Below are 20,784 nucleotides of genomic sequence, written 5' to 3' on the forward strand. Positions count from 1 at the left end.
AGAATCTCATTTATCTGGATGTCATCAAGGCCAAGCAAAATATCCATGTGGAGGTGAAGTGGATCAACATGCATCACATGCGCAAAGAGGCGCATCGGGAATACTTTGGTGAGGCTTTGGACCTAGTGGAGAAATTTGGCATTGAGCATATCATCTCATTCCACAAAGACTATGATCCTGAGATCCTTGCTCAGTTCTTTGCCTCGGTGCATTTTCATCCCAATGAGGAAAGGACCATGACTTGGATGACCAATGGTCGGCAGCTGACTGCTACTTGGAAAGAATTCATGACCTTGCTTGGGGTTCCGGATGAGGGGCTCGCCACACCCCAAGGTGTTCGCCCTCATGCCAATCCCGAGTCTGCCAACAAGAGCAAGCTTATGCCCTACTATGTGGAGAAGAGGCTCTCCAATGGCAAGTCATCTTGGGTACTCAACTCCTTTCTTGACATCATGCACCGGATCTTCCGCAACACTCTCTTCCCACGCATTGGGGACAAGGACAAGGTGCATGCCTATCTTGTGGATATGATGCTCCTGTGTGAAGATGCTCGCAACTCTCAGACACCACCACTTGATGTCTCTCATATCATGTGGCATGAGCTTCGCTTTGCGGTCTACAACCGCAAGGTCCCCATCTATGGACCTTATCTGTTTCAGTTGATCTCGGCTACCTGGGAGCGGGTCTACCCTCAGGATGAGTTTGAGGCCCCTGGTTGGATCCGGCATGAGCCCATCAACCTCCATATCAAGCCTCAGTGGGCCAACACTACCTATCGTGCTGATACTGTGGCTGCCATGGACGTGGATGCAGATGAGGATGAGGAGGAGGCAGCAGACGAGGACAGCTCTGAGGGTTACATCCCTCCCACCTCTGAGCCTTCTTGGGCTAAGCGACTGAAGAACAAGATAAAGATGCTATTCTGTATGCAAGCAAAGGGGCAGTACCAGACCCATGTGGCTTCCAAGGAGACTCGCCGCCGCGACAAGCGGATTTTCAGGACCTTTGGCGAGAACATTTCTAGCGGGTCAGAGGTGAACATCACCCCAGAGGCAGAATGGTTGCACAAGCAGGGTTATCGGTGGACCGAGTCTGAGGAGGAGTCCGTCCCAGCTGCAGAGTCTGACGAGGAGCGTGCAAGTGACTACTCCGCTTGAGCCACCACTATTGCTGTAGGTGTCCTCTCTGCCTTTTTGGCGTCTCGATGCCAAAGGGGGAGAGAGTGTAGGATTTGCGAGTTGTGTCGTGTTTGGGTCAGTTGAACTTCGTATATTTCGTTTGCTTTGGTTTGCTTTGGTTTATGCTCGTGAGACCTTCTATCATATGGTGTAAGACATATGCACTCTATCGTACCGTAGTGAGCTTATTCTATCTTGTGCTTATTACATTATGCTCCTGTCTATCTTGCTTAGCTTTAGCCTTATTGCAAGATTTGCCATGTCTATAAAATATAGGGGGAGTGTTGATCCTAGTATGTGTGCCGTATAGTCCAAAGCACTCATCGAGATAGCACACATCTAGGGGGAGTCCGTCTATATTTTAGAGACTTGGGGTTTGCCCTTGCTCTTTGCGTTATACCCTCGTGCAAATCCCGTGTTGTCATCAATCCACCAAAAAGGGGGAGATTGTAAGGGCATTTTTATCCCTTAGTTGGTTTTGGTGATTGATGACAATGCTTTTGTGGACTAATCATGTGCATCGAATATTTCAGATATATTGACTAGGCACAAGATGATTGGGTTCCCCTCGAAGGCTATAGAAGACGGCGTTTCTCTTCGGTTCTTTTCGGTGGTATTGAGTCATAGGGAAGCCGTATTATTAAGAGAGGGTCCGCGTTGGAAAGGTTGGGTGGATTCATCACGTACACATCTTCCTTTGCACCTCCTTTCCTCTAGCCTTTGGAGCATCCTATGTTTTCCTTGTCTATGCAAATATTGCTCTTGTTTGCCGAACTAGGGGGTGCGGTAGTACTGCTCGTTAGAGCGGTAGTACCGCAGGACCTTGCGGTAGTACCGCCAGCTCGTGCGGTAGTACCGCAAGGACCCACGGTAGTACCGCTTCTAGTAAGCGATAGTACCGTGGTCCCTGCTTAGTTCCGCAGGTACGCGGCAGTAAGGGGCGGATGTAATTTTTTACATCCGCGCCTCGCGCGGTAGTACCGCGGCTGGCTTACGGTACTACCGCGTCGGGTTTTTGCATCGACTCCAACTCTGCGGAAGTAGCCACGGATGTAATTTTTTATATCCGTGCCTTCCCATCCCTGGACAGCCCCTGCCTTGCGGTAGTACCGCAAGGGGGAGCGGTAGTACCGCGCCAGCAGTACTACCGCCCTCTGCCTTAGTGCATGTGTGGCTGTTCTGGTCTCTGCTGCGTGGGTGGTAGTACCGCGGGGCTCTGCGGTAGTACCGCGTGCCCCTGCGGTAGTACCGCGCCTCAGGTGTGGTAGTACCGCGTGCCCCTGCGGTAGTACCGCGCCTCAAGTGCGGTAGTACCGCGCTGTGCAGGCTGAGTTGGTGGATAACGGTTGGATTTGTTCTTCCACTATATAAGGGGTGTCTTCCTCCTCTAGTTGACTACCTCTTTCACCTCTAAGCTCCATTGTTGCTCCAAGCTCCATTTTCGCCCGATCTCCTTCCCTAGCCAACCAAACTTGTTGATTCTCTAGGGATTGGTTGAGAAGGCCCCGATCTACACTTCCACCAAGAGAAATTTGAATCCCCCACTAATCCCTTGTGGATCTTGTTACTCTTGGGTGTTTGAGCACCCTAGACGGTTGAGGTCACCGCGGAGCCATAGTCCATTGTGGTGAAGCTTCGTGGTATCGTTGGGAGCCTCCAATTAAGTTGTGGAGATTGCCCCAACCTTGTTTGTAAAGGCTCGGTCGCCGCCTCCAAGGGAACTAATAGTGGATTCACGGCATCTCGCATTGTGTGAGGGCGTGAGGGGAATACGGTGGCCCCTAGTGGCTTCTTGGGGAGCATTGTGCCTCCACACCGCTCCAACGGAGACGTACTTCCTCTCAAAGGGAAGGAACTTCGGTAACACATCCTCGTCTTCACCGGCTCCACTCTTGGTTATCTCGTGCCTTTACTTGTGCAAGCTTATTTGTGCTTTATCTCTTGCTTGCGTGTATGCATATTGTTGTTGCATCATATAGGTTGCTCACCTAGTTGCATATCTAGACAACCTACTTTGATGCAAAGTTTAAATTGGTAAAGAAAAGCTAAAAATTGTTAGCTGCCTATTCACCCCCCCTCTAGTCAACTATATCGATCCTTTCAGTCATGTAGTCGACGTTCACATGACACCACTAAGGGAATCACAACATACATACTATCAAAATATCGAACACATATCAAGTTCACATGATTACTTGCAACATGATTTCTCCCGAGACCTCAAGAACAAAAGTAACTACTCATAAATGATAAACATGCTCAAAATCAGAGGGGTATTAAATAGCATATTGGATCTGAACATATAATCTTCTAAAAATAAACCATATAGTAATCAAGTACAAGATGTATCAACACTACTACTCACCCACAAGCACCAATCTATAGTTCCGGTAACAAGATTGAACACAAGAGATGAACTAGGGTTTGAGAGGAGTTGGTGCTGTTGAAGATGTTGATGGAGATTGCCCTCCCCAAGATGGGAGAGTGGTTGGTGATGACGATGACGATGATTTCCCCCTCCGGGATGGAACTTCCCTCGGTGGAATCGCTCCGCCGGAGGGCAAAAGTGCTCCTGCCCAAGTTCCGCCTCGAGACGGCAGCACTCCGTCCCGAAAGTCCTCTCCTTATTTATTTCTAGGTCAAAATGACTTATATACCAGAAGATGGGCACCGGAGGTGGGCTTGGTGAGCACATCCCACCAGGGCGCGTCTGGGCTCCCTGACGCGCCCAGGTGGGTTGTGCCCACCTGGTGGGCCCCTCTGGTACTTATTTGCTCCAATATTCATCATATATTCCATAAAGATTCTCCGTGAAGTTTCAGCTCATTTGGAGTTGTGCAGAACAGGTAGTCTGGCGTAGCTTTTTCAGGTCCAGATTTTCAGCTGCCGGAATTCTCCCTCTTTGTGTGTTCCTTGCATATTAAGAGAGAAAAGGCATTAGAATTACTCCAAAAGCATTATTATGCAATAAAACAATGTAAATAATGGTAGGAAAACATGATGCAAAATGAACGTATCACCGCCCATTTACTCGGAGCACGGCATGGAGATAGTGAACATCTCCGATGACAATGAGTAACGCAGTGAGGATTAGTTGATCTAGGTACTATATAGATGTTTCCTTTGCATGGTTTATATGGTTTCAAGATTTTATATATAAGATGTTCGGATGCAGAGAGAGTTATTTGTGGAGTGTCCGGTCAGTGTCTGCGAAGTGCCCGGACACGTCTGCGGGCATTTGAGGGGCCATATTTGTCTACCATGGCTGTAGATGCTCCTGCTAACCAGAAGCAAGAGTCCTGCTTCAGGTAATTTTACTCCCATACACATTTATTCCAGTTGAGTGCACATATCAGAGCAATTTCTCCTCTGCAAAGTTCTTCAAAATCCTGCCATGTCCCCGCAGAGCACGGATCAGAACAAACCCGTGGAGCAATGACAATGTGTCCAATGCGACAGATCATCAAATCAAATGTGGGTTCGCTAAAGATTACGAAAGAATAAAATCAGAGGGTCAGACCCAATGGGGATTACATGAGCATGATTGATTTACCTAAACAAAGCGAAAATAAATGAGGAAACGATGCTTTCAGTCGATCATTGACGGGTAAGGGGGGCGCCGAAATAATACATAACTTGCAAACGTGTTCTTCTGCATCGTGGAAAACGGAGAAACCATTAGCACAGTCAGCATGCAATCAGAGAGCGCCTGCAGTGCTTCCTCCTACTTGCCACAACGGCAGTACGGCTATATAAGAACCACCACACATGTGTAGAAGACCCACGGCAAGCAGCTAGCTACAAGCGATCTGCACTAACCAGTATTAGTACAGAGGAAGCCAGTGTGGCCATCAGAGCAACACAGAGAGGTCGATGACAATGAGGCCGCTCGTCCTTCTTGCCCTGGCCGCCGTACTCGCCGCCGGTACGGGCGGCGCTGAGGGAGCTGGACTGCTGGAGAGTGCGTGAGGACCTCCGCCATGGTCCAGCAACTGGCTCTGTGCCTCCCGGCGTTGCGCAACTCGCAGTCCGCGCCGACGAGCGGCTGCTGCGTGGGGGTGCGCAACATCGGTATGAGGAGCCCCGGTTGCGTGTGCGCCTTCTTCCAGTCCGACGTCTTCAAACTCGCCGGAGTGAAGCCTGAAGTCGCAATCGCAATCCCCAAGCGCTGTGGCATTGCCGACTGCGGAGGTACGTACGTAGTACTGCGTACGATGCGTAGGTGTATGCTAGTAGTATATACGTACTTCTCAACGAGTAATATGTGTGCTATAAATAATGCCTACCTTTTCTTTCTTGGAGCTGAATAGTGTTCTGAAACTGTGGGCAATATGATGCTCAATCCAGCTTTTTTGATTTCGCAGGTAACACGTTTCCTTGATGGCCTACTTATCAAGATTGAACGATGTGCGTGCGTGGAAGGCTTTGTGTGGGAATAAAAAGTCGTGCGGATAAATGGAATTGGCGGCGGATGTTAGCCGTTGGCCTGCTCTGTTTTCATCCTTATTCAAACTTGTAACAATGGATGTCTTTTATATATTACTCCTTTCCAGTTTAGAAGGTTTCACGTGTATCTCACGTTGACGATTTCGATTTAACCAACGTAATGATAGTTCTATATCACAAAAGTTCTATTATTAGAAACTCCAAATGTTCTACTTCTAATGCTATAATTTTGGTGATATACAACTTTTATTAGATTGATTAAGTTAGCAATTTAGAGATACACGTAGGCCTTTAAACCAGAAAAGAGGGAGTAAAATTTTCCTTTTCAAATCAAAAAAGGAAAAAAATGAGTCCTCACATGTATGCTTCTATAAGTGGACGGAGCCTGGTACAACATACGTGTTGCATGTGCAGCTCAGTATGACACACGCCACCATCGTTCCTCCCCACATGCAGGTTACATTAACGATGATTATGGTCAATGATCGGTTTTCCGTTATTCCTCTATCAGTTGCTTCGGGAAGGAAGGGAGGATATTATTGTCATCCCTTCACCGCTGCATCCCACCATTGCAACGATAGTTCAGGGCAATTGTTGAGTGGTCAACTTCATCCAACACCAGAAAGATTATTAAGATAAACAGACAAAGATGATGTCAAATCCTATCGGCGTTCAACACCTAAACATGCTAGCGTCCCTCATTATCCCCGAGGACTACAAGTTTTACTCAGACATAGAGACAATAAGCATAGAAGGGGTAATCATGGTAATAATGGATGATAGATCAATGTAATACATGTCGGGATCTACCTAGGGTTTGGTATTACAAAGGGGTGAATAGGGGGGCAATGATGATGATAGTGGTTGACGTTGAAGTCTTCTTGACCGGGTTGATGGCGTAGCGGATCCCTTCTATCCTCCCCCCCTCCCCTCCGGAGCCCTTCCACGGGCTAGGTTTATTGGTTTTGGTGGAGTTTCTGATCTCTTTGTGTCTCTTTTGTGTGGTTCGGAGCCATCGGGGTTGAAGGAAATATGCCATAGACCGCGTTACTAAACGCTTCCGCTTTCGGTCTACGAGGGTACGTGGACACACTCTCCCCGCTCGTTGCTATGCTTCTCCTAGATAGATCTTGCGTGATCGTAGGAAATTTTTGAAATACTACGTTCCACAACAGTGGCATCCGAGCCAGGTCTATGCGTAGATGTTATATGCACGAGTAGAACACAAAGAGTTGTGGGCAATAATAGTCATACTGCTTACCACCAACGTCTTACTTTGATTTGGCGGTATTGTTGGATGAAGCGGCCCGGACCGACATTACATGATCACGTTCATGAGGCAGGTTCTACCGACGTGCTTCGCACACAGGCGGCTAGCGGGTGTTAGTTTCTCCAACTTTACTTGAATTGAGTTTGACTACGGCCGGTCCTTGTTGAAGGTTAAAACAACACACTTAACGAAAAATCATTGTGGTTTTGATGCGTAGGTAAGAATGGTTCTTTCTAGAAGCCCGTAGCAGCCACGTAAAACTTGCAACAACAAAGTAGAAGACGTCTAACTTGTTTTTGCAGGGCATGTTGTGATGTGATATGGTCAAGACGTGATGAGATATAAATTGTTGTATGAGATGATCATGTTTTGTAAAAGTTATCGGCAACTGGCAGGAGCCTTATGGTTGTCGCTTTATTGTATGAAATGCAATCACCATGTAATTACTTTACTTTATCACTAAGCGGTAGCGATAGTCGTAGAAGCAATAGTTGGCGAGACGAGAACGATGCTACGATGGAGATCAAGGTGTCAAGCCGGTGACGATGGAGATCATGACGGTGCTTTGGAGATGGAGATCAAAAGCACAAGATGATGATGGCCATATCATGTCACATATTTTGATTGCATGTGATGTTTATCCTTTATGCATCTTATTTTGCTTAGTATGGCGGTAGCATTATAAGATGATCCCTCACTAAATTCCAAGGTATAAGTGTTCTCCCTGAGTATGCGCCGTTGCGACAGTTCGTCGTGCCGAGACACCACGTGATGATCGGGTGTGATAAGCTCTACGTTCACATACAACGGGTGCAAGCCAGTTTTGCACACGCATAATACTCGGGTTAAACTTGACGAGCCTAGCATATGCAGATATGGCCCCGGAACACTGAGACCGAAAGGTCGAACGTGAATCATATAGTAGATATGATCAACATAGTGAAGTTCACCATTGAAAACTACTCCATCTCACGTGATGATCGGACATGGTTTAGTTGATATGGATCACGTGATCATTTAGATGACTAGAGGGATGTCTATCTAAGTGGGAGTTCTTAATTAATATGATTAATTGAACTTTAATTTATCATGAACTTAGTCCTGATAGTATTTGAATAACTATGTTGTAGATCAATAGCTCGCGATGTAGCTCCCCGTTTATTTTTCATATGTTCCTACAGAAAAATAAGTTGAAGGATGATAGTAGCAATGATGCGGACTTGGTCCGTGATCTGAGGATTATCCTGATTGTTGCACAGAAGAATTATGTCCTTGATGCACCGCTAGGTGACAGACCTATTGCAGGAGCAGATGTAGACGTTATGAACGTTTGACAAGCTCGGTATGATGACTATTTGATAGTTTAGTGCACCTGTGACGCCCCCGATTCAATCGTACACTAATCATGCACGCAAACGTGTACGATCAAGATCAGGGACTCACGGGAAGATATCACAACACAACTCTAAAAACATAAGTAAGTCATACAAGCATCATAATACAAGCCAGGGGCCTCGAGGGCTCGAATACAAGTGCTCGATCATAGACGAGTCAGCGGAAGCAACAATATCTGAGTACAGACATAAGTTAAACAAGTTTCCATAAGATGGCTAGCACAAACTAGGAAACAGATCGAAAGAGGCGCAGGCCTCCTGCCTGGGATCCTCCTAAACTACTCCTGGTCGGCGGCGGCCTGATCGCAGTAGTAGGCACCCTCGGTGTAGTAGGAGTCGTTGTCGACGGTGGCGTCTGGCTCCTGGGCTCCAGCATCTGGTTGCGACAACCGAGAGGAAAGGAAAGGGGGAAAAGAGGGAGAAAAGCAACCGTGAGTACTCATCCGAAGTACTCGCAAGCAAGGATCTACACTACATATGCACGGGTATCTGTGTAAAGGGGCAATATCGGTGGACTGAACTGCAGAATGCCAGAATAAGAGGGGGATAGCTAGTCCTGTCGAAGATTACGCTTCTGGCAGCCTCCATCTTGCAGCATGTGGAAGAGAGTAGATGGTAAGTTCACCAAGTAGCATCGCATATCATAATCCTACCCGGTGATCCTCCCCCCGTCGCCCTGTGTGAGAGCGATCACCGGGTTGTATCTGGCACTTGGAAGGGTATGTTTTATTAAGTATCCGGTTCTAGTTGTCATAAGGTCAAGGTACAACTCCAAGTCGTCCTGTTACCGAAGATCACGGCTATTCGAATATATAAACTTCCCTGCAGGGGTGCACCACATTACCCGACACGCTCGATCCCTCTGGTCGGGCACACTTTCCTGGGTCATGTCCGGCCTCGGGAGATCAACATGTCGCAGCCCCACCTAGGCTCAACAGAGAGGTCAGCACGCCGGTCTAAATCCTATGCGCGCAGGGGTCTGGGCGCATCACCCATTGCACACCTGCACGTTGTGTACGCGGCCGGAAGCAGACCTAGCCTCCCTTATACAAGAGTAAGCGTTCCAGTCCAATCCGGCATGCGCCGCTCAGTCGCTGACGTCAAAAAGAGCTTCGGCTGATACCACGACGCCGGTTGCCCATATCTTGTCCCACGTGGCGGTTAGTGCGTATAAGGTCAACGACCCAACTCAGATCAAATACCAAGATCTTGTTAAGCGTGTTATTAAAGTAACCGCGAACGCCGACCAGGGCCAGGCCGACCTCTCTCCTAGGCGGTCTCAACCTGCCCTGTCGCTTCGCCACAAAGATCCACACGGAGGGCCGTCGGGAAAGTATGTCCTTTCAGCCCCCAATCCGTGAATCAACCGCGGGTACTCAACGAGTCGACCCGACTTTAGTCACCACATGTATCATGTATAAAGTATGTAGTATATACCCGTGATCACCTCCCTAGTGATCACGGCCCGATAATATAGCATGGCAAACGGACAAGAATGTAGGGCCACAGTTGGAATACTAGCATCCTATACTAAGCATGTAGGAGTGCAGGTAAAGGTAACAACAGTAGTAGCAAGGACAGGCTATGCAGCAGAATAGGATTAACCGAAAGCAGTAACATGCTACACTACTCTAATGCAAGCAGTAGAGAGAAGGAATAGGCGATATCTGGTGATCAAGGGGGGGCTTGCCTGGAAGCTCAGCCGAGAAGGAGGGGTCGTCAACACCGTAGTTGTACTGGCTAGCAGCGGCGTCGGTCTCGGTGTCTAGCGAGAGAAGGGGGAAGAAAAAATAAATATAATGCAAACATATGCGTGACGAAGCATGACATGACAATGCGCGGTGCTAGGTGTGCCCTAACGCGGTAGGAGGTGATACCGACAAAGGGGAGAAACATCTGGGAAAGTATTCCCGGTGTTTCGCGTTTTCGGACAGATGAACCGGAGGGGGAAAGTTGCGTGTTTGCTATGCTAGGGATGTGTGGCGGACGAACGCGCTGCGTATCCGGGTTCGTCTCGTTGTTCTGAGCAACTTTCATGTATAAAGTATTTTCATCCGAGTTACGGTTTATTTTATATGATTGTTCAAAGTTTTATTTATTTTCTGAAATTATTATTAATTTGAAATTAATAGACAAAATGCTATGGGTACCCAGCCCTGTGTACACAGAATGTACATAGAGGCTGACATGTGGGCCAGGGGGACCCAGTTGACCAGTCAAAGTTTGACTGGTCAACAGGGGTGGGGCCCCGTGTCATTGGCTGCCTAGTTAACTAATAGTTTTAGTTAAACTAATTAGGTAGTTAACATGTTAATTAAATGGACTAATTAGATTAATTAATTAATTTAGTTAATTAATTAACTAATTATTTTAATTATTATATCTTTTCATTTATTTATTTTTCATTTTCGGGTGGACCCCGCATGTCATTGGCCAGGGACTTAACGGGCGCGCGGTTACGGGCTTCGGGGATCCGGGCGTCGCCCGTTTGGTGAAACCGTGCGGGGCAGGGGGGTCAGCGCGCGGCAGCCGGCGCCGGGCGCGGCGGCGAGGCGCCAGCGGCACGGGCGACGAGAAGCACAGCAGCGACAGCGGGACGAAGCAGCGCGGGGGCGTGCAGCAGCGCGAAGGGCAAGGCACGGGTGGAGAGGTGGGGCGGCGGCCGCGGTGAGTGGATGCGGGCGCGACCAACGAGGTCAGGGGCGGACGCGGCGAGCGGCCAGCGTGGGCTCAGCGACGGGCACGCACAGGGGTGCAGGCGAGCCGGGACGAGGCGGGGCGCGTGCGCGCGCGCGAGGCGGCCGGGCATGAGCTGCTGGGCAGCGGCAGTAGGTGCAGTGGCCAGCGAGCACGGGGCGATGAGCGAGCGGCGTCGGCGATTGCGTGCAGAGAGAGAGAGGGGGACGGGACCGAGGGGGCGCTCATTGGGGCTGTAGGGGTTTCGGGCAGCGGTGCTCAGGGAGGAGGTCGGAGACGAGCGACGGGGACGGGGAGCGCCGGTGACGGAGTCGGGTCGGCGATGAGGCGAGGCCGCGGCTTCAGGCGGGCGTCACGCGAGGGAGAGGAGAGGCACGGAGGAGGCCGGTGGTGGCGGTGCTCGGCGCCGGCGGCGGCCTCTGGGGGAGTGGCGGCGGGGCAGCGTCTGAGCCCGATCCAGATTGGATCGGGGGAGAGGGAGAGTGGGGGCGCGAGTGGGGAGGGGACTGGATCGGGGGGGTTGTGAGGGAGGGGATTAGGGTTAGGTGGTGGGGCAGCCCATATAGGCCAGGGGAATTGGGCCAGCTGGCTGTTGGCCAAATGGGCCAAACGGACCGAGAGGAGGGGGTTTGTCTGTTAACTTTGTTTGTTTTATTTTTATTTCCTTTTATTTATTTTATTGTTTCTGTTTTCTCTTAGTTTCACCCTTTTGTAGTTTAAATGAAATACAAAACTAGTTCCTAATTTAGTTTTAATAAATATGCCACTGCCCCAATAGTTTTGGGCAAATAAATAAATTAGCTTAATATTTTATTAACTCAAAAAGGCATTTATTTATTTGTTTTTGTTACTGTTTTATTTACCTCAGTGCAATTAAATACTTTATAAAAATGTGGTTTCTCCACCATAATTACCTACGCATTATTTGGCACGACCTGAAAATTTTAGTTCTATTGTTTAAAAACTTTTGTTGTTTGCCTATACTTTAAATTTGAATTTGAATCGTTTTGAACTAATGCGAGGTTATCAACATTAACCGAGGTGACGTGGCATCATTAGCAGAGGTTTACTGTAGCTTAATTATCCGGGCGTCACAATTCTCCTCCACTACAAGAAATCTCGTCCCGAGATTTAAAGAGGTGGGCTAAGGGGAAGAGTTCTGGTTACGAAATTCTAACGAGTCTTCTTGTCTTAGCTGCTGTTCTCGAAGAAGTTAATACCTTTCGTTGATGTCTTCAATTCTCTATTCCAATGCATCATGATGAAGTTGTCGTCCTTTCTTCGGGAACTCCATCGTACTTACATAAAAGGATAAGGGGTAACTCAAAAGAATGGAACTATGCACGATTGCTTATCCGGTAGATAACATTAGGGAAGGTGGCAAAAAGTAACTCTCGAATTGAAACTTACGAAATTATCGAGAGCAAAGTAAGAACGTGCAAAGTAGAAGTTTCAAGCGCATAGGCAATCGTTCGTTTCCTGATATGAAATGTGAAAGGGGTTCAGAGCAATGGGAATAAGTATTGCGTCTGATACCAGAATAGATTACTGGGAAAGTGACCCCGTGAATTACATACGAAGTCAAGCACGAGGAATAACTTTGGCAACAGGGGTGTGTAGGAGAGTCTGGTTTCGATCCTGGGACCTGTGGGTTATGGGCCCACCATGTGGGTTAAAAGTAGAAAGGGGGCTGACATCTTGCACGGTGATGATAGCAAGGCAAATCAGAGGGTAGTGTGCCAGTTATGTTGGCAACAACGTAGGTACCAAGGGCGAGGGACGAAGAGAACCATTTTCCTGCTCGTTGAATGAGGCGGACCAATTGGCAACAACGTAGGTACCAAGGTTCTCATCAACAATAGTAATAGGGTCTTAGTGACGGAGTAGTACACCAAGGTGTTTACATAAGCAGTGAATTATTATTGGTTAGATCATATAGATCACAAGAAAGATTAAACAAAATAATGGAAAGGAAAAGGTGATCATCAGATTAAACGGAACAATGGAAAGGAAAATGTGTTTAAACACAAATTTCAAGGGTATATCCTTCCCAAGGGTATATCCTTCCCAAGGGCAAGCAGAGCATGATATCCATGACGGGATATAACGTAGAAAACCCTTTAGGAAAGGGGAGAGAAATTTCATGCCATTACCCATACAACGGTGTTTGGATAATTGATAAAGAAAATTTAGCATTGTGCTACAAATGTTTTTATCGAAATTCGGAGTTCCACAGACATGCTTCGAGATAGCATTGACATGGTCTTCAAGCAAAGGTTGGACTTTGGATACACAGAGGATCCATCAGGAACATCTTATAGAATAAGTCTTACAATTTCCTCATGGAAGAATAGTTAACCTTGCTAAAATGGAAACTACAACAACAGGTCCTCCGGCCAGGTGTGCTAGGCATGTCATCATCTTACCGGGGTCATATAAAGACCAATGTTATAACTCTTGGAAATATGTTCCAACCATCATATCTGACCGAGATTCAGAACTGATTGGTGTCAGGATACCTCAGACTCAGGATGCCTGACAAGGAAGGGGTGCAACACAATTTGACAAGATGGCGTTGCAAGATCCTCGGGAAATGAACTATGGAAGCAAGTTCCGAACCATGAGTTCATCATTAAAGCAAGGAGAGGATGAGGGGATGTCTGATGAACTCAGCGACAATTCATCAAGAATCCCAAAAGATGGATTTCCACAATTATGTGAACAAGGTGATATCATTTGTCTGACCAAATGATATAATGAGGTATGCTCGAGGGAAACATACGCAATTACCCATTGGTTGAAAGGTGCACCCGTAATATGGGCTTAGGTAGCATGATCAACGTTAGAATGGTGATTCGATAACCATTAGCCTAAGAATGAACGTTCAACCATTAACTTCGTAGCAATAGGGTTGCTAGAAGGGCAGAATCCAAACCGTTCACCTATTGGTATTCCGGTTGGAAGCAACATGGGGACCAAGAAGAATGGTGATGGCAAGAAGCATCACTGTATCAAGAATTCTCAAGAGGTGGTGAAATTCTCACAACATCCTTGACATAAAAGATGGTAATACTCCAAGGTAAAGAACAAATGTTGGATAGCAAGGATCTCAAGGTATAACACGAAACATGAACAAGTTTGTGTTGAACGGAAGGCAATAAAGTGGTCGATGATAACACAAATCATCGAGGGCAAGGATGGTATTCCTCACCATGAATTCAATTGATATCCTGGAAGAGCTTAGAATGCTGATGATGATCATGACAAATTTTGTCGAGAGGCTCCACGAAGAAGCAATTGAACAGCGGCTACATCAAACAACATGACTAATGCAGAGAAAGATTATTGGAACCACGGATACTACACCAACTCGGAATCAAGCTTGCTGTTCGAGGTGAAACGATAAGACAAGGAAGATCGACGTAAGCTTAGCTCATCGTCAAAAATTGTGCTCCGGGAAGGACCATGTAGCACAGTTAAAATTTAGCACGATAATGATATAGCCAATCAGGCTAGAAATGACGTGATCGAGTACAAACTCGTAAGTAAAGAAGATTACCAATAGTTGCTTAATCGCGATGCAGACTCGATTCAGTTATCGGTGTCCTTGAGTGTTTAATGACTCAGAGCCCGTGAAAAAATGGAATCAGTGAGAATGTAGCACTTGATGAAGAACTCATAAGAAGTTATGCAGTTCCGTGATAATCTTGAGATACCAGGGGGGTAATACTCGACGACAAATCAAAGTAGAGGTTGGACAGGTGTATTGATCCACAGAAGACAAGTGCTTAAACTTGCCCAAGAAATGGGATCAGAAAAGAACAAATGGTCGGAACCACGATTGCAAAAGGCTAGATCCCAGATATAAGATGAACTTATACCAAGGGAATAATTAATTTTAAAAGAAGCTTCGATGAGAAGATGTACATCGTATCCATGGGCATGAACACAAAGTTCAAGGTCGACTCCCACTTCTCCAATGTACAACCTTTCAATCACACCTCGCCTTCGACGAAGTTGTAGTGTAGAAATTTAACTGGCATAACACTAGTAGAGTATGACCCGTAGAAGTTTCCGGGTTCACACAGATTAGAAAAGGCATAGGTTCAACCCATCAGGGCCTCTTAGGAACATATACCACAAACTTCAGGAGTAATTTATACCAGCTCGAAAGCAGAGCATGGTTGAGAAAGCAGAGGATACAATCTACCAAAGGCATTATGTATCCGAGGGAAGGCTCACAAGGTTATTGAATATGAAGGACGATGTTGGATAAAATCCAACAAAGGATCTGCTGGTCCATAATGGAGCTGATGTGAGCATCCAAAGGCATTGGATTATAGAAACAACTGACTAATTCGAAGCTCATCTGCAAAGTAATTATTATTTTCAAATCAAGGGATTAGAAGCCAACGGTCTGATTAAGAATGGATAAGTTGAATAGACTTAGGGGTACAATCGATGGCAATTTGATGAGTCGATAACCAGCTCATTTTCAAAATGACATCTGAGCCGGAAAGATATTTTAAAAGAATCAACCGATGATTGCGTGCACTCGCACTCATGTTGAATCAATAGGTTCAAAATGACGGTGTCAAAAGGAGACTATTGGATATTGCCACACATATGGGAAGCATCCATAATGCAAGCAGACAAGTATTTGCAGAGCAATAAGCTGCTAAGGATTTTCGAAGGATCGAATAGTATTTCAAAGACTTTTGTGAAAAACATGAATCAACTGGGAATGAACGGATACTCGATAAGTGTGAGAAATTATCCGTAGGGGTATTCAGGTGGCAAAGAACTGCAGGGCAGTAGGAACAAAGTATTCTCGGCACAATAGAGAGAATTTTGGGGGTATCTTGTAATAACAAGATCAACTGGGAATAAGAGCAAGGACGACAGGTGTATGTATTTATCCATAGGGATATTTCGGTGGTAGGGAACTGCAAAAGCGACGGGCACAAAGTCTCAAGAGAACATCGAAGAGTATCTTCGGAATCTTCTGGTGCACCAAGCAATCATCTGGAGTGAGGGGCTCTCCGGGAGGAAGTAATTACAAGAACCTAGAGTCAGAGTTAGTAAAATCATTTAACCCGAATAGAAGAGAGATCAGAGTCCCAGAGTATAGACGAGGAATAAAAGATCCTAATACCACCCAAATGGCGACGTGGGCCCGTAAGCCACACAGCCATGTTAGTAAAAGTTTTGCAATGACTAGACTCGACTTCGGCCAAGGAGTTGGAAAGGGGGATTCCTACAGGCAGTCGGCTCTGATACCAACTTGTGACGCCCCCGATTCAATCATACACTAATCATGCATGCAAACGTGTACGATCAAGATCAGGGACTCACGGGAAGATATCACAACACAACTCTAAAAACATAAGTAAGTCATACAAGCATCATAATACAAGCCAGGGGCCTCGAGGGCTCGAATACAAGTGCTCGATCATAGACGAGTCAGCGGAAGCAACAATATCTGAGTACAAACATAAGTTAAACAAGTTGCCATAAGATGGCTAGCACAAACTGGGAAACAGATCGAAAGAGGCGCAGGCCTCCTGCCTGGGATCCTCCTAAACTACTCATGGTCGTCGGCGGCCTGATCGCAGTAGTAGGCACCCTCGGTGTAGTAGGAGTCGTCGTTGACGGTGGCGTCTGGCTCCTAGGCTCCAGCATCTGGTTGCGACAACCGAGAGGAAAGGAAAGGGGGAAAAGAGGGAGAAAACACTACAAAAAAAAGACACATCCGTGACATTTTGGGCCGAACGAATTTTTTCTGTCATACATATGACACTTCTATGATGATAATTGTGACAAAACCTGGTGTCATCATAGATGTGGTGGGCTCCTACTTCTATGACAAAAAATCATGACAGAAAATGGGCTTTTCGTCCTGGGCGGGCCGGAGACGCAACTGCATGACATTCTTTGGGCCGTCCATGACGGAAAAAACCGTGGTAGAAGCAAGGGCGAGGAAAATTTCGGGGAGTTCCCGGTTACGGTGGGAGGTCGGGGGCCGAGCGATGCGCGTTTCTCTCATACACGTACGCGCGTGTGTGCGAGGCGTTGGCTCTAACTGAACCCGAGCGAGGCGTTGGGCTCTAACTGAACCCGAGCGATCGCACTGCAGGCTACGCGTTACTGAACCCGAGTGATCGATCGATGGCTGTTAACTGAACCCGATCGAGCGATTCCTTCGCTACTGCTGCTAACTGAAGCCGATTGATGCTGCCTCTGGGATGAACAGTGAGCGTTGAGGGGGGGGTTGGATGAACAGTGAGCGGTGGCATTGCCTCTGGATGAACAGGACCCCGTGGTGTGGTGGAGGGCTGGATGAACAGTAGACGGTGGAGGGGTGCCCGTGGAGGGGTGGTTGAACAGGACCCAGTGGTGTGGAGGGCTGGATGAACAGTAGACGGTGGAGGGGTGCCCGTGGAGGCGTGGTTGAACAGGACCCCATGGTGTGGAGGGCTGGGTGAACAGTCGACGGTGGAGGGGTGGTTGAACAGTAGCCGGTGGAGTAGCGCGCGGTGGAGGTTGGATGAACAGGAGCCCATGGAGGCTGGAGGAGGTCGACGGTGGAGATGAACAGTATCCCGTGGAGTCCCGTTTTCGGTACGCCACACCCCTCCCGATGAACAGGACCCCCGTTTCGACCGTAGGAGGTCCGTTTCGTCCGTTTTGCGGTACGCCACACCCCTCCCGATCAACAGGACCCCTGTTTCGACCGTAGGAGGTCCGTTTCCTCCGTTTTGCGGTACGCCACACCCCTCTCGATCAACAGGACCCCCGTTTCGACCGTAGGAGGTCCGTTTCCTCTGTTCTGCGGTACGCCAGGCCTCGTTTCCATCGCCTGTTCCGTCCAAGCCCTCCCGATGAACACGACCACGCATTCCGTTCCGACCCAGCCGGTTGGCTCCCACGCGTTCCGTTGCCTCCCGATGAACACGACGCATTCCGTTGCCTCCCCATGAACACGACGCATTCTGTTGCCTCCCCATGAACACGACGCATTCCGTTGCCTCCCCATGAACACGACGACGACACTATTTCTCCGTTCCGACCCAGCCATGTACACGAGCCCTGGCCGTACGTATGCGCGAGTAGGCGTTCGAGACCCCGCCCGTATGTACACATACGTGGCCGTATTTTCTTTCTTGCACCCTGGCCGCTGTACGTACGTGTACATGCTACGTGCGCGCCTCTACTATGACACGTACGCGCCTCTACTACGACACGTGCGCGCCTCTACATCCACCAGTATATATGTACGTACACGTTCGCGACCAGAATGACAATGCTACGTACGCTTTGACCAGGTGGGTCCTGACTGTCAGGCACTTCCTTGCGTGCGAAGATGTAGCTAGTGGGTCCCAGCAGTCAGGGGGCGAATCGTTTTTTTTTGCCCGGACGCACTTCCTTGCGTGCAAAGGTGTAGCTGGTGGGTCCTAGCAGTCAGGGGGGAAACGTTTTTTTCGCGAAATACGGTGGCCCGTCCGGTGGGTCCCCGCTGTCAGGTGGAGGAATAATTATTTTGCACGTAATAAGGAGGCACTTCCTTGCTGCGGCCGTGGACCCAGTTGTCAGCCTCTCCACGTACAGTCCACGTCCGATGGAAGCCGTTCCTTGACCACGTTGACCACGCCGCGCCGAGAGCACCAGGGCGGTGGACGATGGCGAGGCCTAGGAAGGGGACGACGCGGAGCCGGGGAAGACGCGGCAGTGGATGCCCACACGTAGAGGAGTACGAGGGTTCACTGGTTCGCTGCGGTGTGAGGCTGTCGTCGCCGCAGAATAACAGGGGGTGTGGGTGAGTAGAGGGATGGCCTGGCCAGCGGTGGGAGTAGTAGGGGGCGGTGAGGCCTCCGCCGCATCGCAGCCAGCCACGGGAGGCAGGAGCACGAGGCACGACCGGCGTTGGTTTGGGCGGCTGGAGCAAGAAGACCAGAGGTTGAAGAAGCACTACAGCCGTTGGATGGACATCGTACGGTCACTGGAGCTAGAATCGTGCATATTGACTAAGTTGACAAAGCCCTCCGTCCCCGTCAACTTAGTAGGCCCACAAGTCAGCCTGCCACTATACTGGGTCCCAGCTAACAGGGGGAGTATTCATTTTTTTGTGCGTAATAAGGAGGCACTTCCTTGCGTGCGAAGATATAGCTGGTGGGTCCGAGCTGTCAGTGGCGGTAACGTTTTTTTCGCGAAATACAGAGGCCCTTTCGGTGGGTCCCTGATGTCAGGTGGAGGAATCATTATTTTGCGCGTAATAAGGAGGCATTTCCTTGCATGCGGCCGTGGACCCAGCTGTCGGCCTCTCCACGTACAGTCCACTTCAGATGCATGTCGGTCGTTGACCACGTTGACCAGGCCGCGCCGAGAGCAGCAGGGCGGTGGACGACGGCGAGGCCTAGGAAGGGAACGGCACGGAGGCAGGGAAGACTCGGCAGTTGTTTCCCATGCTGAGGGGAGTACGACTGTACGAGGGTTTACTGGTTCGTCTGCCATCGCCGGAGAATAACAGCAGGTGTGGGTGAGTAGAGGGATGGCTAGGCTAGCGATGGGAGTACGGTGGGGCGGTGAGGCCTGCGCGGCAGCAGAGCCGGCCGCGGGGAGGAGGGAGCAGGCAGTCCCGCCGGCGCTTGTTTAAGCAGCTGGAGCAGGAAGAGCAGAGATTGAAGAAGCACGACGGCCATTGGATGGCCATCCAATAGTCATTGCTTGTGCGTCAACTTTTTTTAGGAAAGCCTCAAATCTGTGGAAAACAGCATACAACCCATCTGCATTATTTCTAATAATTTACAGCCCATTTGCTAATTATTAAGGTTTTTTTTGGAGCCCATATTCTTTTTGTTAGCATTACAGCCCATATTGTGGCCACGGTTAACGAAATTTTGCATATTTCGGTGTGGTCCGAACTGTTTTTAATCCCGAAATTTCGACCCACATTCAAACTGATTTTAAAAATAAATGTATATCAATATAAAATCCAACAAATTCTCCACGCATAAAAATTAATGTAATTTAAAATCTCGAAATGAAAAAAAAAGATATTTGAAACTAATTGCCGGTTTGATGTGTTTTAAAAATGTACAGCCCATTTCTCATTACTGATGGGCCATTTTCTCGGCCAGCCGAATGAAAGCTCTCCTCATCTTGAAAGATTTGCAGCCCAACAGGCCTGACAAAGCGACTTACTTGGCAAATCACAAAAAAACTGGGCTGTGGCCGTGGACCCAGCTGTCAGCCTCTCCACGTACAGTACTCTTCTGATGGAAGTCGTTCCTTGACCACGTTGACCACGCCGCGCGGAGAGCACCACGGCGATGGACGACGGCGAGGCCTAGGAAGGGGACGACGCGGAGCCGGGGAAGACGCGGCAGTGGAAGCCCGCGCGGAGAGGAGTACGAGGGTTCACTGGTTCGGCTGCGGTGTGAGGCTGCCGTCGCCGCAGGGCCCGGCCAGCGGTGGGAATAGTAGGGGGCGGTGAGGCCTTCGGGGCAGCACAGCCGGCCACGGGAGGCAGGAGCATGCGGCACGACCGGCGCTACTTTGGGCGGCTAGAGCAAGAAGACCAGAGGTTGAAGAAGCACTACGGCCGTTGGATGGACATCGTACGGTCACTGGAGCTAGAATCGTTCATATTGACTAAGTTGACAAAGCCCTCCGTCCCCGTCAACTTAGTAGGCCCACAAGTCAGCATCCCACCATGGTGGGTCCCAGCTAGCAGGGGGAGTATTCATTTTTCTGTGCGTAATAAGGAGGCACTTCCGGTGGGTCCGAGCTGACGGCGGGG

Source organism: Aegilops tauschii, chromosome 2 (assembly GCF_002575655.3).
Source record: "Aegilops tauschii subsp. strangulata cultivar AL8/78 chromosome 2, Aet v6.0, whole genome shotgun sequence".
Taxonomy (NCBI): Eukaryota; Viridiplantae; Streptophyta; class Magnoliopsida; order Poales; family Poaceae; genus Aegilops; species Aegilops tauschii.